At 38.7% G+C, this 20193-nt stretch overlaps 1 long non-coding RNA gene across 2 annotated transcripts in view; it reads left to right on the top strand.

Annotated features, from left to right (window-relative positions):
- The window catches only part of LOC119530089, a 383936-nt gene extending 377518 nt beyond the window's left edge, over window positions 1-6418 (top strand). For both annotated transcript variants that reach the window (XR_005216022.1, XR_005216021.1), the window contains one exon: window positions 6332-6418. This is a non-coding gene — a long non-coding RNA (uncharacterized LOC119530089). The remainder of the gene's footprint in view (window positions 1-6331) is intronic.
- The last annotated feature ends 13775 nt before the right edge of the window (window positions 6419-20193 follow it).

Here is a 20193-nt window from a genome sequence, read left to right as displayed (position 1 = left end):
TTCTGGGTTTTCTTCATACGGCCTCCATAATCTGGATTAAGGCCTGCCCTTCTTCAATTGACCACATCTTAACTAAACATAACATCTTCAAAAGGTCCTATTTACATTGGGTTCACACTCACAAGGGCACACATTAAGAACACCTGTATGTTGGGGTACATATTTCAACCTACCATAATATCTGAAATATTCTTTCACCCCCTTCACCCACCTGCAGTCCCCTAAGAAATGTGGATAGGTGATATCTCCTGCAGGAAGCCACTCTCACTCAGACCACTCCTTCCATATCTGAATTAGGAGCCCACTTTAAATTTTCTGTTGCATCCTGTTCTTATCTGTAAATTGTGTTTTGGCCACCCCACTAGAACATGCAGACCCTGGAGAGAAGACACTCTGTGTTTATCTCTGTATGCTTTAAACTTAGTGTTCAATTTGATATGGAATAGACCCTCAGTATACGTTCATTGATTCATGACTGTCATGGTCTATTGATGCTCTTATTTTCACTTTCTACCACCACTAGTTTTCTTGATTTGCTCGGTATTTCAATCCCTGTTTCTATTAAGCCACATTTTTTTTTTAATACTTATCAAACATCATAATCCTCATGGAGTACTGTTTTAGTTTGCTAATGCTGCAGAATGCAAAACACCAGAGATGGATTGGCTTTTATAAAAAGGGGGTTTATTTGGCTATACAGTTACAGTCTTAAGGCCATAAAGTGTCCAAGGTAACACATCAGTAATCAGGTACCTTCACTGGAGGATGGCAAATGGCGTCCGGAAAACCTCTGTTAGCTGGGAAGGCACGTGGCTGGCGTCTGCTCCAAAGTTCCGGTTTCAAAATGGCTTTCTCCCAGGACGTTCCTCTCTAGCAAGCTTGCTCCTCTTCAAAACGTCACTCACAGCTGCACTCTGTTTAGTCTCTTTGAGTCAGCATGTTTTATATGGCTCCACTGATCAAGGCCCACCCTGAATGGGTGGGGTCACACCTCCATGGGAGTATCCCACCAAAGTCACCACCCACAGCTGGGTGGGGCACATTGCAAGCAAATCTAACCAGCACCAAAAGTCTGTCCCACAAGACTACATCAAAGATAATGGCGTTTGGGGGACAAAATGCATTCAAACCGACACAAGTACCTTTGTTCCTCTGTCTTATAGCAATTTCTGTGTAAGGGCTTTGGATATGTCCACACTTCCATAAAAGATCCCTTTATGACTACACAATGTAAAACCCAATTTTTCATTGATCTTATTGGGCTTTGGGTATCATTAAAGAATTGTCTTAACCAAATGGCTCATCATATTAGGTTTTTTCCTTTCAGATTCACTATAGGATTCTCAGAAGGAAAGCAATGCATTCTTTCAGGCTGTTACCAAAACATGGATAGTTTAAAAGTGAAGTTATATTCCCAAAAGAAAACCTTTTTTAAGAAATTATATTTTTTAATTAAGAAAAATATTGAGAATATGGCCAAAGGTAAGAATTGTTTTGTTTTATGTTTAGAAATAGTAGATTATAACAGGGAAATAAAAGAAGGAATGTAATGGGAGATAGTGCTGAAAGCATTTTGATTATGACAATTAAGATTAAGTCAAATTTTACCCTCTGGGGCCTTGAATCAAAAATAGCCTTAGATTTGTGAGTCCTGATGCAAGGCTCATTGTCTCAGTAGAAAAAGCATTAAGAGCCACAGTGGGAAATTCTTGAGACGTTTGGAAAAGTTTTCATTCCAATTTTTAAAGGAATAGGTACTCTACAACATAATTCAACAAACACAACAACTAGACTTGAATACTCTATTATATCAAAGGAAGTGAAAGGAGCAAAGGAAAAGGAAAAAGGAGAAAAGGAAAGAGATAGGGAGGAAAAGAGAAAAAGAAGGAAAGGAAGGCACAGGAAGAAGTAAGGATGGATGAATGGAAAAGAAAAAGATAGGTACAGAAGGGAAGATGGGAAAAGATAGAAGAAGGTGATTAAGTAGCCAGTATAAAGTTTTAGGATATGGCCTCTCAAGGTGACTTGGCCCTTGGCCTTCAGTCCGTTATTCTATCTTCCCACTACACTTTGAAATGATTAGCTCTTTGACCTGTATTCACAGATATTTCACTGTTCTTCATTTTTTAACTTTCAGAGATGTTGCTCTGAATGGAATGTCATAATAATCACAGAGATTATGAATTACTCTGTGAATAACAGTATCAGTCACAAGAGCAATAGTAATTTGAAGTCTAAATGAGGTTAGGTCTACCTATGCATTGAAGCTTTCCTATTCTGACTTAAGATTCTAGAGTTGGAATTCATTGATCATTTGGAAAAGAAGCCATCTATAAATTCTATATATATTTGAAGAGCAAAAATGAAATGACATTCTTACAGACTGTTGCCAGTAAAGTGCTGAATGAACATTGAGAGAATTAATGTGCCTTCAAAAGGAAGCAGTGCATCCTTCACCATCTTGAGGATTAGACCTAAATAGGGGTTATTTCAGTGGTGTGACTGCGTTACTTGAGTTATGGTTCATTGCTAAGTCAGAGTCCCTGAAGATTATTCTGGCGGCATATTTTGGAGTGACAAGCTGAATCTAGCCTATTTTTCATGCTACAGGGCCCAATTTTCTTTTCTGATTTCCTTGGCAACTTTGGGCCCTTTAGGAAACTGTGTGGCACCTGCTAACCTTGGGAGATTGTTTCAGTTTGCTAAAGCTGATGAAATGCAATATACCAGAAATGGGTTGGCTTTTACCATGGGGATTTATTAACTTACAAGCTTACAGTCCTGAGGCTATGAAATTGTCCAAATAAAAGCATCAATAGTTGATGCTTTCTCTCTGAAGACTGGCTACCGGTGAACCTCAGCAACTATGCCACGTGGCTTCTGCTGGTCCTTCTCTCCCAGGTTTCGTTGCTTTCAGCTTCTGGTTTTTCTCTCTCAGCTTCTCTGTGGCTTTTTTATGTGCTTTTGTGAAGCTTTTTCTTTGTCTTTTATTTTCTTATAAAGGACTCCGGTAAGATGATTAAGACCCACTCTGAAGGAGGTGAGTCACACTTCAACTTTAGTTAAGATCCTAATCAACAATAGGCCCTACTTACAATGGGTCCACACCCACAGGAATGGATTCGCTTTAAGAACATGATCTTCTGGGGGTATATATAGCTTCAAACCATCACAGAGATTATTAGAGTTGGATGATGTATCTGGTTTTCTTCTTGTATCTAAGAGTATCCCTTTATGTTTTGAAATTTTCTGTTTTCTGGACCTCAAGGGTATGGTGACAGGAGTTAGGTAGAGGTATACAGTGATAACTTTTAGTGCTCTTGTGTTTATTATATGAATATTAGATATATAAATGCTCAACATATATACTCTTCACTATTTGACTGTACTTCCAGTAATTACAGAGGCATGTAATGCAGTGGAAAAGCATGGGACTCTGCAGTCATCTAGATAAAGAATATGAGGCTATGGGACTTGACTACAAATGCAATGCTAGGAAGGAGCAGAGCTGAGATTTAAACTTGGGATATCTGGGTTCAAAGCTGGTGTTCTAAAACACTATACCATTCTACGTCTTTACTCATAAACATATCTACTTTGTGTGGTTATGGAAGTGATGGGAAAGGTTAGGAATAATATATGTGAAGGATTTCTAATACTATCACACAGTGTGCCTTTAATATGTAGTAGTTTTCCTTAAAATAGTTGTTATTTTTTTTCCCAGAATGTAGTTGGGTTACAAAAGCTTCTGACTAATTGAATACATCACATAAAACTATGGCTTAAAGCTCATGAGGCTATTTTAACTTAATTTATTCATGATTCTAATAAATTCTCTTATCTAGTTTCAAGCCCACTGATTAGAATCATAAAATTATGACTGAAAAGGGAGGCTGCTACAGCAAAGGGCAGTGATATTTGTAAGAACTTATAGTTAAAATCCTGAAAAGAAAGCAATTATAAAGTTGAGCACATGAACTGAAACAAACAAAAACAAAAACAAAAACAACCAAATAGGGCCAATAGTTTGAATAAAATACAATTACTAACTCAATAGGTCTTGCAGTCCACTCCATCATTACACCATATATCAGTTGGTCATCTGTAACATTTCTTGTAGTGATATCTGATGCTATTGAATTCTGTATGGTTTTGTATTTCTGAAACACTACTTTACCTTCATTTTTGAAAGATATTTTCACTGATTAGAAGATTTTAGATTGACAGTTTTTCTTCTTTAACTACTTTAAAGATTTTGCTAAATTATCTCCTCACTTGCATTGTTTCCAATGAGAGATCTGTTGTCATCCTTATCTTTGTTCTCTGCACTTAATAGGTCCTTTTTTTCCTCTGGCTAATTTTATGATTTTTTTCTTTTATCACTTGTTTTGAACAATTTGATTATGATGGTGTTGCTTTCTTCATGGTTCTTGTGTTTGCGTTTGTTGAGCATCTGGGATCTGTTGGTTTAGGAGTCTCTTCAAATTTGGAAATTTTTCAACCATTAGTTCTCCAAGTATTTTTTCTATTTCCTTCTTTGGAGACTCCAATGGCATGTATATTGGAATATTAGCTTCACAGCTCATGAATGCTCTGTTCGTTTGCCTTTTTATTATTATTTTTGTCTCTGTGTTACTTTGTAGACAGTTTTCATTGCTATGCCTTCAAGTTTACTAATATTTTCTTTTGCCATGTCTAATCTGTTATTATTTCCATCAGGTGCATTTTTTAAATTTTAGATGTTTGTAGTTTTATCTCTAGAGCTTCGATTTGGGTCTTTTTTATATCTTTCACACCTCTACTTAACTTTTTAAACATATGGAACATAGGGATAATACTGTTTTAATGTCCTTGTTTGTAATTCTAGCATATGTGTCAGTTCTACCACAGTTTCAATTGATTGATTGCTTTCCTCATTATGAGATGTATTTTTGTGATTATTTGCATGCCTGGTAATTTTTGATTGAATGTCAGGCATTGTGTTTTTTATCTTTTGGAGTAGAGTACTTAATATTTTTGCATTTTAATAAATATTCTTGAGCTTTATTCTGGGATGCAGTTAACTTATTTGGAAACAGTTTAATCCCTTCAGGTATTGCTTTTAAGATTTGTCAGGTGAGAAAAGAGAGGACTAATTGTCCCTCAATACCGATGCTTGACCCTCTGAGTACTCTATACAATACCCCAAGGATTATGGGTTTTCTACTCAAGGTAGAATAGGAAGAAACCACTATTTCCCTCCCTATATGATGCCAGGCACTGCTTCCCCTATTCCTTTTGGGTGATTCATTTTCTAGCTTCAGCTAGTTTCCTTACACAAGCACACTGATCAGCATTCAGCTGAATTCTGTAGGGGGGGGTTCTCTCTCTATTAAGCCCTCTCCTCTCCAGTACTTTTGCCACTTTGGTCTCCTCAGATTCCCAGCTGCATGTCCTCTGTGAGTTGAGGACATTCATCATAAACTGGAAGGCAGTAAGCTGGGACAATAGTTGGGCTCACCTGATCTGTTTCTCATCTCCTAGGGATTACGATACATTTTAGTCTAATTCAGCCTCCTGGGAATTGTTGTTTATCTATTGCTCTCTGTGCTTTTTATTGTTTCAAGAGGGAGGGTAATTCTAGACTTGTTACTTTATATTGTCTAGAAGGAGAAATCTCTTGATCAATTTTCTAAATTATAATTAAGAGTCATCAAGGAAAGTATAAAGTCCATTAAATAAAATATAGTATTTATGAAGACAGGACTATGTAGTATAATTTTAAAAAGATTTCATCCTTGTTCAAAAGGATAACAAAGATTAGTAGGTAAAAAGGCAAAACCTAAAATGGCTGGAAATCTTTGGTCTTGAGAATAACATATTCTGAAAGGGTTTGGGAGGAAGATATTGACTATGACGAAAACACCAAGTACTGGGGAAGTTAATAAACGTATGACTCTTGAGGAAGTGCTTCCTGCTGAACAAAGAGAATTCAGTGTGACAGCTGCTGGGGGCAGGAATGTACTGTAAGAAAATGCATCATCTGGGTGCATACATGTACAGTGTCCTTCAACTCCGAACTCCAAGGGCAGAAAACTCTTGTGAGATCAGTTAATAGGCATTTGCTCCTTGAACCACATACATGGCTACCATGTAGCCCAGTAGTTCTTATTTTTTTATTTTTTAAAATGAAGCTTCAGGAATAACTGCTGTTGACTTGCCTTCTGAGGCCTTTACAGATTCCAGACTGGTTTCATCTATGCCCTTTCTCCAAAAGATTATGTGGAGATTATTAGCACATGTGGTTGAAAAACTGAAATCAGTTATACTTGTGGTTATTTTCTTCATCCAGTTAATGGAAAAACCAGAATCCGTTTTCAGATGGAAGAAGAGAGAATCATTTATGTCTTCAGGTGAAACATCTTCAGGAGTGATGGAGGAATACTTTCACAGGAGATGGTGAGGGGTACTTTGTTTACCTGACTCCATCACATGCAGCTGAATAGTGAACAGTTCTGTTATTTTTCATGAAGTAAAATATCTGGTATTACCTGATTTTTAGTCATAGTCATGATATCTTTGTACCTAGAAAAGTAGGTACAATGATTCTGCTAGTATATAAATAAATTCATATAAGATTGTGACTACATATTCATGAAGACTACTCATGAGGAGTATTTAATGCATGCTCTCTGACATAAAGATAACACGTTACTCCTTTATATTGGGAACTCTGTGTGTATAGGCACTGCATCTTTATTCCTTTTTGCAGCCAAGTGATTCACAATAAATATATGTACAATGAACAAACACATAAATGGATTATGGGCACTTCTAAAACCATGTATTGATACTGGTAATGTTTGTTGAAAAATCCCATTAAATGTATGCTAAATATTATGAGGAGTCAGAATATCTACATAATTTCTGGGGTCCAGTGCAAAATGAAAATATAAACACCTTGTTCAAAAATTATTATGCATTTCAAGGTGGTCATAGGTGAGAATTAAATCAGGCACCGGGCTCTGTGTGATGTGTGACAGAATGATCACATTTCCATGTAGCTGGCTCTGTTAAGGAGTAATGAACTCTAGGATGAAAAACCCAATTCCAGGGATAAAGAACAAAAACAAAACAATGCAAACAAGACCCCAACGAGTTTTTAAATTGCCAAGGATTGGAGAATTCAGTATTTGTTCCAAAGAACAATAGGTTGATTCAAAAAAAGCAATTACTGTATGTTATACTTTTGTTCTAATTAGATTTGCTATACTTAGTGCCATCATTATGCAAAGTAACTAGTTGAGGTCATAGACTATATTTTACTGCATATTGAAGATGCTTTGAATATTGGAGCATCTTGAATTGGTTGCGTTACTTTTATACTTCTATTTTGTATACTGTCAAAGTGAATGCAAAAACTTAAAGCCTTAAGCTTAAATGAAGTACTGTAGCTAAGACTATTATCTTGAACATATAAAACTAGGCTCCTTGAAATATGAAAGAGATTTGCTTTAGGGGAGCTGAATAATTTTCTGGGAACACATCTCTTCTTTTTTCTGATTTGTTTTGTTCAAAAATAGCATCCATATTATGGATTAATAAATCATAAAATTTTGATTTAAAATCTCTTAAAGTCAGAGTAAGACTATTTACAAAACTGTCAAGATGCATTTTGTGCTGTCCTCTGCCTTCCATTTTTTCTTTCCTTTTAATGATGTAAATGCAATTTAGATTATAAAACCACAATTAGATTGAAAAACTATAGAATATATTTACTTGGGGTGCTTGTTAAAAATGCAAATCCTGGGGTTCCATTCTAGATCTGTTCAATTAGACTCTGTATGGGGTGCCCTGGAAGTTGCATTTTATTAAATTTCCCACATGTTTCTTTTGCACACTGAAGTTTGAAAACCACTGATGTTGAGTTTTAACACTCATTAAATAGAACTTAATGGATACAGTCATAATTTCTGAATTATTATTAACAGAATCTGCTTGTAATATACATTTGCTAAAGTACATAGCTGTATGAACTGAACTGTACAGATGTGCTGCCACATTGGAGAGGATGGGAAAGACAACCCTCTGACTGAGTCATGTTTGAAGTTCAGCTTTGAAATTTGATGGCTTGTAGCTGAATCTAAATGCCAGGCAAAATGTGTGTTTGTGTTCTCATTTTCTCTCTCTCTCTGTCTCTGATGCTATTTTTATGTCTTGAGGCTAATCTTTATGCAGGAATGGCTTATTGCCGCTTGCTGAGTTTCTACAGAAAGACACGGATTACAAAATCAAGAACTGCAGACTTCTCTAGTTTTCTCATCCGAAGAGCCAGTGACATAGAGCTGGATCAGGCAGAGCATGCCACTGATTTAATTTGATCTTTCCAGGGAGGATTAAAAATATTGTTCTCACCCCAGTTAGAATGTTGCCATTAAGTTTCAATACGTCAGAGGCGTTTTCATTTCCACAGTGCCAATGCTAGCTTGGATGGTAAGTGACAATACTGCAGTATTTGCATTATCTTCCTTAGCTCACACATTTTTCAACCATGTCAAAGAAGAGGAGGTGATTTGAAGCAAAACTCACAGAGAATGTAAGACACTCCTGGCCCATGCGCTGAAGGATTGCAGATAGAACTGAAAAATGCCTGAAGGAAGTCTTCTGTTGCATACCTGTACCTTTCACCTCGATATGATTTTGTATACTGCAGGTTGATGCCACGACTTTGCCTGGAAATCGGAGGCCAAATGTAATAATACTCCAAAGGCGGGGAGGGGGGTTCATTTAGCAGTCAGGTGTGCCTCATTTAAAGATGATTTAATTATGCTCATGTCATGTTTGCAAAAACATGTTGTACTTGTCAAAGTGCTTTCATACATACCGTCTTTCTTAATTCTTGCCAAAATCCTGTTAGGTATGCAAGGCAGGTACTATCTCTATCTTATAAATGAGAAAAATGAGGCTCAGACAGGCACTGAAGCTAATGATTTCAGAGCCAGCTTTGGGTCCCTAATTTTTGAACTCTGAGACACACACACACACACAAATGGTCTTATCTCTGGATAGAAAATTTTTGTAAACTATACTTTTCCTTTCTGAAAGAGTTGTGGGCTCATTTGGCAATTTTGTTGTTGTTGTTGCCATATATCAGTACCAGTGTGCTGTTAGCTACATCCAGCTCTGAGGAAGAGAACAGTGTCAACTTTTTTTACTCTAGGGGGCTGGGATGACGTTCTTTCAATAATTTAAAATGTGTTTTGGTTATGAGTGGGTCCTGGGGAGCACAACATTCATTTTTCTCATTTGTTAAAGTATACATGACCAGAATTTTAATAGCCATATTTTGCAAGACGCAAAATGATATGTTAGATTTTTAAAAATTGATCTGCCACTCTGATTGGCTAGGACTCTAATTCTCCCCTGTTTATAGTTCTGCTGCTCAGTGGAATTTGCAACACATCTGAGTATACTTTTCCTCTCCAGATGCATAAAATAATGCTGGTGTAGAATTCTGTGGTCAGAAATTATTAGACATTAAAATTCTAATACCTTCTGCTTGTGACAAAGATAATAGCAGGAGTTGAAAATGCCACGATATGAATCTATTTTCACAGCAAACGTTGTAATAACAATGGGAAAAATGGCAAAGTGAAGCCATTCGCATTATGCTCTGAAGCCAGATTTCCTGCCTTCAGCGTGACTTGGATTGTTGGGACTCTTTAATCAAGAATGTTCCATTTGAAAGAATTCTATATCTAGTAAAATGTATACATTCTACTTCTAAGCACCTATCTTGTAGGAGATTGTTTCCCCATTCAATTAAACAAATTGGAGGAAACATTATGAAAGCCTCACTACAGAAGAAAATATGTGTGTGTAAGTGTGTGTATGATGATTGTAGCTAATTAAAAGTGAACTGATTTAGAAAATGTGAAGCAAAGCAGTGCTCACATTGCCACCCCCTGTATCACAGTATTTATAATGGGCCTGGACTAGGTTCACTCTGCCCAACTTATTTTGCTGTATGTGTCATAAAGCTTCCAGCAGTGATTAGTAGAAGAGCATTTAGAAAATATTGGAACAAAAATATTTTGTTAGCATGGTTATTGTTGTTCAGATTGCTGTAGATAGCTTAGAATTTTCTTTTCCTTCTTGGAAAGGATTCACTGCTATTAATAAAACTCGCATTGCTTTGGGCAATCATAAAGCATATTACCTTGTTTATTTTATGCAGTGTCATTTTGAGAAAGTAGTCTAGCCAAATATGCTTGTAGGTTAGTTATAGGTTAGTTGGTACCCTTTTGAAGCTACCAGCAAGTAGTGTGATCAAATGTGATAAGGCAACCAATGAAACCCACCAGGCTGGGCCAGGCCAGAGGTATTCCTCAGAGCTGGCTCTTTGCCACACTTCTCTGGGAAGATAATTCAATTCAGAGCAGAGTCTTCTTTGAGGTTCCTGTGGACATGATGACAAGGAAGGATTGCAAAGTGAGATCACTGGTATGTTAGATACTGATGTTAGGAAAGGAATATTTAGTTTAAGCATGACTAAGAAAACTAAATCCTTTTTTGTCCCATTTTTAAAAATTAGAGCAGTTGTAGGTTTACAGAAAAGTCATGCAGAAAGTACAAATTTCTCGTATACTGCGCCCCCCGCCCTGCCAGTTTTCTCTATTACTGTCAGTTTGCATTAGTGTGGTGACTTTGTTACAATTGATGAAACAATATGGTTACAGTTTTGCTATTTACTATAGTACAAAGTTTACATTAGGATTCATTCTTTGTGTTGTACTGCTCTATGGTTTGTTTGTTTTTTCCCTAATTTTTTTCTGGTGACATACATACAACCTAAAATTTCCCGTTTTGACATTGTGAATTTAATTTGCGCCATTGAAATGTATATTAGAAAAAAAATCCTTAATCAGCATTTTGAAAATCCCATCTCCTGCCTGACGCCTTTCCTGATGGGCTTTCCAAAATTAGAACGTGTCTACTGGCTAATTTACATAGTTTCCTCTTCTCAAACTATCCTCCAGTGAGTACTCACTCCTCGTGTGTCCTTACTGAAAGATTAAATAATGCATGTGTTTTTTCATGGTACATTCAGCTCTTCTATGTAACTCTGTGTAAATATTCACTGAGGATGATAGGCAGGCAGAGACAGAGGATGGGAATTTGTAAAAGATCATGGGAGTGGTTTGTTATGTCAGATAGTGGGAGGGAGAGAGACAGGCCAGAATTAGTAAGATGCAACATGTGTGTGCTTAAGTTAGAAGTGTGAGCTGAGTGGGAAGAGAGGGTTGGTTTAGGGTACTGAAATCTGCCAAAGTTGCACAGGGATAGGGGTGGGGAGATGACAGAAATTGGGAAAAGTGTGATATTTGAGTCGAAAATAACCACTTTGAAATTGAGTGCCCCTGTCTGGGACTCCCTCTGCCATATTAGTGAGAGGTCACTAGATACATGATTCTTGAGCAAACCTGTTCGTAAGTTGTGATTTTGCGACTTTTCCTGCATTGTTGTTTGGTATCCAGATCTAACAATCAAGAGGTGCAGGGATCTCAGTGAAATCAATATTTCTATTATAGATAAGCCTACATTTATATTAAACTACACAACCAGACTCAGTCTTAAGATGCTTTTGATGATAATGCTGGGATTATGTCTCAAATTTAAATTTAAGCTCCTTTCTTTATTCCACCTTGCTTTACATCTGCTCTCTCCTATTCTACCCCTTCCTGAAATAAAATGGGACAGTTGTATGTTTTAAATTTGGAATCAAGGTGTATTAAAAAATAATCTTTTCAACTGCTATCATTTAGAGTGAAGTTAAATATCTGGATGATTTTTGTTAATTGCCAGCAAAAATTGTCTTAATACCCAAATCTACTGATTATCATTACTTTATCATATCAATCTATCCTTTGAATTACTAAAAGTGTTTTTTTTTTTTTTTTTTTTTTTTTTTTTCATTTCATGGGGGAGACAACAAGAAAAATGTGTTAAGCAGACAAGAAAGAAGTGGAGAGAATGATAGAGTCTGCCAGGTAAGCACATTTTGTTCCACTCCATACTTCCCGAGAAATTAGTTGGTCTCCTGTAACTGCTATAGCATGGCATCCTGCACTTTAATACAACCCTAAATTATGTGTGCTCCTCTATTGTCACTAACTTTAACTAGTATAAGACAGAAACACTCAAGCTCAGCAACTTCCTGCAGCTTTTAAATCTTGAGAGTTGCTCTTATTCTGATTTAATACACATACTCTTAATGCATCTTTGGTGTTTTTACTCAACCAGTGGAAAAACAAGCATCCAGCTGGAAATCTTAGGAAAGATATCATTAGAGATATGCCTAGGCCTCTTTTTTTTTTGTTTATTGAAAAATTGGAGAAGTTGTCTCCTCCATTAGTAAATTTACACTCAGTTCAAACTGATGGATATTAAATTAACAGAAAATTAATAAGCTGAACAGTTTATCCCAGTAAGATTAAACATCTTGCTACTTTATTTAGTTTCAAGTCCTAGTTTGAAGGTAAAGAGCATTTCTCCCTTTTTAAAAAAATTTTTAATACAGTAACTTTCAAGGTCCTAAGTTTATTGGCATAATTTAATGGAAAAAATTTATGCTCCAAAGCATACATTTTTCTTCCCAAGCTTTGTGGTTTCCAATTTCTCAACCACTGGGCACCTTTTAAGTTTACCTGGCAGAACAGAATCTTCTCAACTTTTTTTTATTCTTTTAATAAAAAATTCAGTGGAGAATGAAGCCAAGGTTTGAGTCAACCAAGCATATGATCATCTCCATTCTTGTCCTTGTGGTTGTTGAAAAGCCATTATTATTATATGTATTTATCTAATAAGATTAAACATAGTTGTCGTTTTTTGATTGATCTGTTTCAAAAATGACTGAGTCCAAGTATAAACAAATCATAGTTAAAACAGTAAAGTTTCCTGTAATCAACAGCACCAATGCCAATGGGCTATCTCAAGACTAAAGTCTGAGTCATAGAGAGGTTATTTTTTTTATTAATTTTTTTTGAGATATATTCACATACCATGCAGTCATCCTAAGTGTACAGTCAGTTGATCAGAGCACCATCATAAAGTTGTACATTTATCACCACAATCAATTTTGAACATTTTCATTACTGCAAAAAAATAAAAAATAAAAAATGAAAATAAGAATAAAAACTAAAGTAAAAAAGAACACCCAAAACATACCATCCCCATCTCCCCCTATTATACATTTAATTTTTGTCCCATTTTTCTACTCATCTATCCATACATTAGATAAAGGGAGTATAAGCCACAAGGTTTTCACAATAACATGGTTACACCATTTAAGCTATATAGTTATACAGTTGTCTTCTGGAATCAAGGCTATTGGGTTGCAGTTGAACAGATTCAGGTATTTCCTTCTGGCTATTCCAATGCACTATAAACTAAAAAGGGATATATATGTGTGCTGGTTTGAGTGTATTGTGTCCCCCAAATGCCATTATCTTTGTGGTCTTGTGTGGGACAGATGCTTTGGTGCTGGTTGGATTTGCTTGGAGTGTGCCCCACCCAGCTGTGGGTAATGATTCTGATGAGATGTTCCCATGGAGGTGTGGCCCCGCCCATTCGGGGTGAACCTTGATCAGTGGAGCTATATAAATGAGCTGACTCAGAGAGAGGGAACTCAGTGAGTGCAGCTGTGAGTGATGTTTTGAAGAGGAGCAAGCTTGCTAGAGAGGAGTATCCTGGGAGAAAGCCATTTTGAGGCCAGAACTTTGAAGCAGACACCAGCTGCCTTCCTAGCTAGCAGAGGTTTTCCGGACACCATTGGCCATCCTCCGGTGAAGGTACCCGATTGCTGATGTGTTACCTTGGACGCTTTGTGGCCTTAAGACTGTAACTGTGTAGCGAAATAAACCCCCATTTTATAAAAGCCTATCCATCTCTGGTGTTTTGCATTCTGCAGCATTAGCAAACTAGAACAGATTTTGGTACCAAGAGTGGGGTGCTTTTGCTGCTGAGTTTGCAAATACCAAACATGTTGGAATGGCTTTTTAAACGGATAAGGGGAAGATTCTGGAAGAATTGCGAGGAGCTTGATAGAAAAGGCCAAAATTGCTTTAAAGAGACTGTTTATGGAAATGTGGACTCTAAAGATACTTCTGATGAGGACTTGAGCAGAAATGATGAATGTGTTGTTGCAAACTGAAAGAAAGGCGATCCTTGTTTTAAAGTGGCAGAGAATTTGGCAAAATTGAGTCCTGGTGTCAGATGGAAGGAAGAATTTGAAAGCAACAACCTGGAATACTTAGCTGAGGAGATCTCCAGACTACGTGTGGAGGACGTACCCTGGCTTCTCCTTGCAGCTTATAGTAAAATGTGAGCAGAGAGAGATAAACTTGGAACTGAACTCTTGGGTTCAAAGAAACCAGAAGCTGATGGCTTGGAAAATTACGAGCTTCCAGGGGGTGGAATCCCAGAAGCTACAGCCCAACGTGAGGATGTAACCAAACATGGAACCCAGCCGCCATTTCAGTACAAGCCAAGATTGGAAAAGGAATTATCCAGAAAGGATTTGTGGAAAGTCCTATGTCTGATGGCTTTGACCCCTGTATGCTTCATGCGAAGCCAACAGAATTTTTGTGAGATCTTTATAGACAGAGCCGTTGCCAGTCTGGACTGGAAGAGACAGACAAGGAACAAACTGAAGGAAAAATTTCTTTGAAGACAGAGCCATGGAGGATGAGGTCTGGAGTTAAGAGGTCTTGGGCTGGGAGAGTGGAGAAGCCCACACGCATGGAAAGGGTGAGTTTACCCCGGAGGTCGAGGGTGGGCATTCCACCTCAATGCTCTGGAAGAGTTTTGCCACCCGAGTTCCCAAAGAGGGTGGAGCACATTCCCAGGGAATTGGGGAGAGCCTGGCTGCCACCCCACTGTTCTGAAGGGATTGAGCGTGTGCCCCAGAGATGGAAGGGAATCCGGGAGCTGCCCCGAGGTTTGAGGAGGGTAGGGCTGAGAAGGTGGTCTCCCCAATGTGTGGATATGTTGGAGCACTCACCTAAGCGTTTGGAGAGGAAAGGGCTGCCAAAAAGGCCCTTAGGAAGGGTTAGACTCCCACTCTCTCAAGCCCCAAGGATGCAACGTTGTTCTGTAAATGACTCTCAGACTTTGAAATCTAATGGAGTTTGTCCTGCAGGTTTTAGGAACTGTTTTGGTCCTGTTAACCCTGTTTTCCTTACTGTTTCTCCTTATGGCAATGGGAATGTTTATCCTATGAATGTCTCTCCTTTGTATATTGGGAGCACATAACTTGTTCTAAGTCCACAGATCCACAGCTAAAGAAATATTATGCCTTAGGACTGGCCGTGCCTATAATTGATTTTGATGGGATTTTGTACTTAACTTTTGTTACTGAAATGATTTAAGTTTTTGTGATATTGTGATGGAATGAATGTATTTTGTATTTGGAAAGATGATGTCATTTTGGGGTCCAGGGGGTGGAATGTGCCGGTTTGAGTGTATTGTGTCCCCCAAATGCCATTATCTTTTTGGTCTTGTGTGGGGCAGACACATTGGTGCTGGTTGGATTTGCTTGGAGTGTGCCCCACCCAGCTGTGGGTAATGATTCTGATGAGATGTTCCCATGGAGGCGTGGCCCCACCCATTCGGGGTGGGCCTTGATCAGTGGAGCTATATAAATGAGCTGACTCAGAGAGAGGGAACTCAGTGAGTGCAGCTGTGAGTGATGTTTTGAAGAGGAGCAAGCTTGCTAGAGAGGAGCATCCTGGGAGAAAGCCATTTTGAGGCCAGAACTTTGGAGCAGACACCAGCTGCCTTCCTAGCTAGCAGAGGTTTTCCGGACGCCATTGGCCATCCTCCGGTGAAGGTACCCGATTGCTGATGTGTTACCTTGGACGCTTTGTGGCCTTAAGACTGTAACTGTGTAGTGAAATAAACCCCCGTTTTATAAAAGCCTATCCATCTCTGGTGTTTTGCATTCTGCAGCATTAGCAAACTAGAACAATATGAAATGCATAAGAATAACCTCCAGAATGACCTCTTGACTCCATTTGAAATCTCCCAGCCACTGAAACTTTATTTTGTTTCATTTCTCTTCCCTCTTTTGGTCAAGAAGCCTTTCTGAATCCCATGATGCTGGGTCCAGGCTCATCCCCAGGAGTCATGTCCCATGTTGCCAGGGAGATTTACATCCCTGGGAGTATGTCCCATGTGGGGGGGGGGGAGTGAGTTTACCTGCCGAGTTAGCTTACGGAGACAGACCACATCTGAGCAACAAAAGAGGTTTTCTGAGGATGACTCTTAGGCACAATTATAAGTAGGCTTAGCCTCTCCTTTGTAGTAACAAGCTTCATAAGGGCAAGCTCCAATATCTAGGGTTCAGCCTTCTAAATTGGTAGTCCCCAGTGCTTGTGAGAATATCAGTGATCCCCTAGGTGGGAAAGTTTAATATTTCCACATTTTCCCCCTGTCCCTCAAGGGGGTTTTGCAAATACATTTTTATTCTCTGCCCAAATTACTCTGGGATGTGTTGGGGCTTCACACTAACCTATACAAACCAACCAGATCTCACTCCCTATTGAAAGTTCCATGAATTGTGGTGTTTGTATAAACTGACCATACAAGTTAAATTACATAGTGTGCTGCAGAAAATACAGATTTTGTGCCAAATAAACATCAAAGAGAGGTTAGTTTAAATGTTGTAAGCTTTATTCCAAAATGCATCACCAAATCTGTATTTCTGAACAGACTTCAAAGGATGTTAATGAATTTAAATTCAGAATTCTATATTCTAAAGGTGGGAAAGGTAATAAGATTGTAAAGCAATTTCAGAGATAACCTTTAGGGGATGTTCTAGACCATAGTTTGGTTTCTGGAAGGTACACCCCCAGGACATCTATTCCTAATTATCAGTAATGATCCAACTCCTCAGAGCACTATGTGGAAAGGTGGGAAATCCTGGATCACTGCTAACTTTCTCTCTATTCTTCAAGCATTCTAAACTGAGCTGTTTTGATCTGGGTGCATGGGACTACCCCTTAAGCAGCTGATAATTCTTAAGAGCCCTAGGACTTCCTTATCACTGAGGTTCTTACTGGTAACCAGCAATAGTTCCCAGGGCTGCTGGTGGTCTCTTGCCATCACTGAGCTCATCTCAGTCACAGCAGCTCCTTGATGTGAATCCCATCACCCTCTTTCTTCTCTAATGCCAATGAAACTTCACAGCATTGGACCCGGTGTTCTCTAACTTAACACTTTAGTATGGAGACTAACTTGAAGTTGTTTTGTAGTCAATGATACCAAGATTACTGTGTAAGTTATTATTTACAATTTTATGAAGTGATAGGAGAGTACAAGATAGACTATGATTTTGGACAGGGGTCTGGGCTGTACTTAGCTCTTCTGGGGCATGGCTTGGTAGGTTTTTAGGCTGGAAGTGTCTTTAAATTTCAAGACTTCATCTTCAAGATGAGAAAATTGAGGCCCAGGAAGTTTAGGTGGCTCACCCAGCTATTTAGTGGCAGAATCAATATTCAACCCCAGGTCTAGTGATCAGGTCTCCTGTGCCAGATGAAAGAAAGCCTTTTTGAAAACCCAAGAAATATCAAGGCTCTGGTTGCAATGAAGATTCAGATTCCACTTGAAATGTAGACCACTTTAGCAGAAGATAGTCTAAAGGAACTGTATCTGCAGTCCTCTACCTGTCAGCATTACCTCGGGCTCACCTGGATTGCATTCAAAATAGCAACATTTCTTCCAGAAGCCGATTTTGTTTGGGCCATAATGTAGGCTGTGGTTCCACCTGGGTTCAATGCAGACTGATTGTAGATAGCTATATTTATTGTAAGAGTTGAAAGGGTAAAGCCGTAAAAATAAAAGTCTCCTTCAAGTAGAACGCTATTTCATCTGATTTAGAATTGCCGAAGCTGAAAGCAAAAATAACCAAAAACTTCCTCTAACCTTTCTTAGAAGTCCTAGAAAATAAACTGTTTTTTTTTTTAACTTAAAGATTTCCAATTAATGACTCTAAATTTGGGTGTAATTTTGGAACATCGATGAACTTCACATCATATTTATTTTATACTCAGTCCTTTCTCCATTAAAATGAGTGAAAAGGGGACCTGTATATATATGTCATGCTTGCACCAAGATACGTGTACATTTCTTTTTGTTTGTTTCTAAGACAATATGCTGTTATTTAGGAGTGACTCAGCAGAAAGTGGGAAGAAAAAAGTCCCGTCTTGCTGATTTTGACTCTAGAGAGATGCAAAGTTGTTCTCAAACTTTAGGGTTCCAAAGAATCATCTGGAGCTTGTTAAAAAGCATATTCCTAGACCTGGTTACCAGAGATTAGTCTCTTGGGGCTCTGGAACCACCTAGATGTTTCTGATGCCCATGGTTCCTGGCATATTGAAGAAAAGTCTGAGTGCCCTTAGAGAGGTGGCATGTTCCTGGCTGTTGTTGTGTAATTCTTTGCTTTCCTAACCTAGTGCTTTCAGTGTCATGGGTTTTGTATTTCAACATTTGTGTTTCCTAATGTGAAACCCCCATGGGTGAATTTTTGAAGGCTGACTGAAAAAAAAAATGCAAATATATGGAGCATTTACAAGTCAAAGAAGAAGATTCTTTGGAAACCCAGGAGGAGATCTAGAATTCATGTGTCTTTCCTTATGTGAACAGCATCTTGTGCAGATGCTGCTAGAGATGTTGTGTGGAGAAGAGAAAGGAAGAGAAATATCCCTTTCTTTCTTCCTTCTTCCCTCCAGCCTCCTGCCTGGGCTTTCCATTTGCTGAACCCAGCCACAAGCCAGCTGAGTCTGTGTCACAGCCCATGAGGGCTTTGCAAGTCCAGAGGCCAAAGAAGGCACCAGGCATTTTCTGATACATGAACTTTTATTGAGGGCTTACTGACAGGGTGGGAAGTTGCAGGGAGATCATGACAGCTCTCTCAGGCCGGGCGGACACCGCATTCACAGGGGAGTTGACCGCACGATTAAAAATGATGGCAAGGCAGTTATAAGGGTTTGAGACAAAGACATTCTTAAGGGTGCAAGTGCGGAAAAAGAGTCTTGACTGGGGGAAGAGGGTGATGATCCATAGGTAACCACAACATTTGGAAGCCAGGAAGCAGGTAGGCTAGATTAACATTTGACAGTGGGAGGTCTGGGGTACCTTTACATCTTGCTCTTTAGTGAGACCAAGAGTTTCTCACCTTCTGCTTATTTCCCTTTTCATGTTTTAAAGTTACATTTTAAGGATAATTTATCCTTTTTCTCTTTACTGGCTTACAAAGATGATAAGTTAAACATTAGCTGCCTAGGTCATGCAGACTGCTGTGCACCAAGATCTGCAGGCACTTTGCTCAGGCCACGGGCTGTCACAGCCTGGGGAATACGAAATACAACAAAGAAATGGAACAAATAGAATCTGAGAGCAACAGGCCAAGGACTGGGAGAATAATATTGTCCTGGTAGAGAATCCAGGTTAAGCACAGGCAGGAGAAAGAAACCCAAACAGACATAAAGGTTGATGTCCATTCTAGTAGAAGAGCCTGGTCCATTCTAAGTAGAAGGAGTCAGGGCTGGGGACTCCCTCAAAAGCAAGGGATAGTTCTCTGTTTATCAGAAAAGGGGGAACATTTTCACCGGGTGGCCTCCTCTTCACATCAGCAGCAAGAGAGGCATTTTTGAGAGGAATAAAGCTCAGCTCACATATCAAACGGAGTTGTTGCTTCAGCAGCAGCAGTGCCCGGAGCTCCCACCCTATCCTCGGTCCCCAATTCTTTCCAAGGTCTATTTGTAATATCTGATATCTCCCTCTATCATTGTGACTGGAATACAACAGAGGGCTTTGATTGGGTCCTGTGGGGAAGTCGATAAAAAACCCAAGCAACCAACAATTGCTCTGTCTAGTTAAGAATAAAAAATTAGAGCCGAAGTGCCTTGGTGAATGTTTGCTTTCTCTGGAAAAATAAGCTCAGTTCTCATGTTTAAACCCCTCTCTGAGCAATAAAGTAGGGAATCTGGAGTCAGGTGATGACTAGAGAATTTGGATTCTTTCTTTCAAATTACAAAATACTAGCAAGTACTGAAATCTGAAATGTGTGCATAAGGCAAACCAAGTGACTGCTATAAAAGTCGCAATCTGCATGGGGCTTCATAAATTCACACCACGGAGAGTTGCCTAAAGGGA

The sequence above is a fragment of the Choloepus didactylus genome, chromosome 3, assembly GCF_015220235.1.
Source record: "Choloepus didactylus isolate mChoDid1 chromosome 3, mChoDid1.pri, whole genome shotgun sequence".
Lineage (NCBI taxonomy): Eukaryota > Metazoa > Chordata > Mammalia > Pilosa > Megalonychidae > Choloepus > Choloepus didactylus.
Note: the sequence above shows the minus strand (reverse complement) of the source record. Positions and strands in the feature narration are given on the sequence as shown.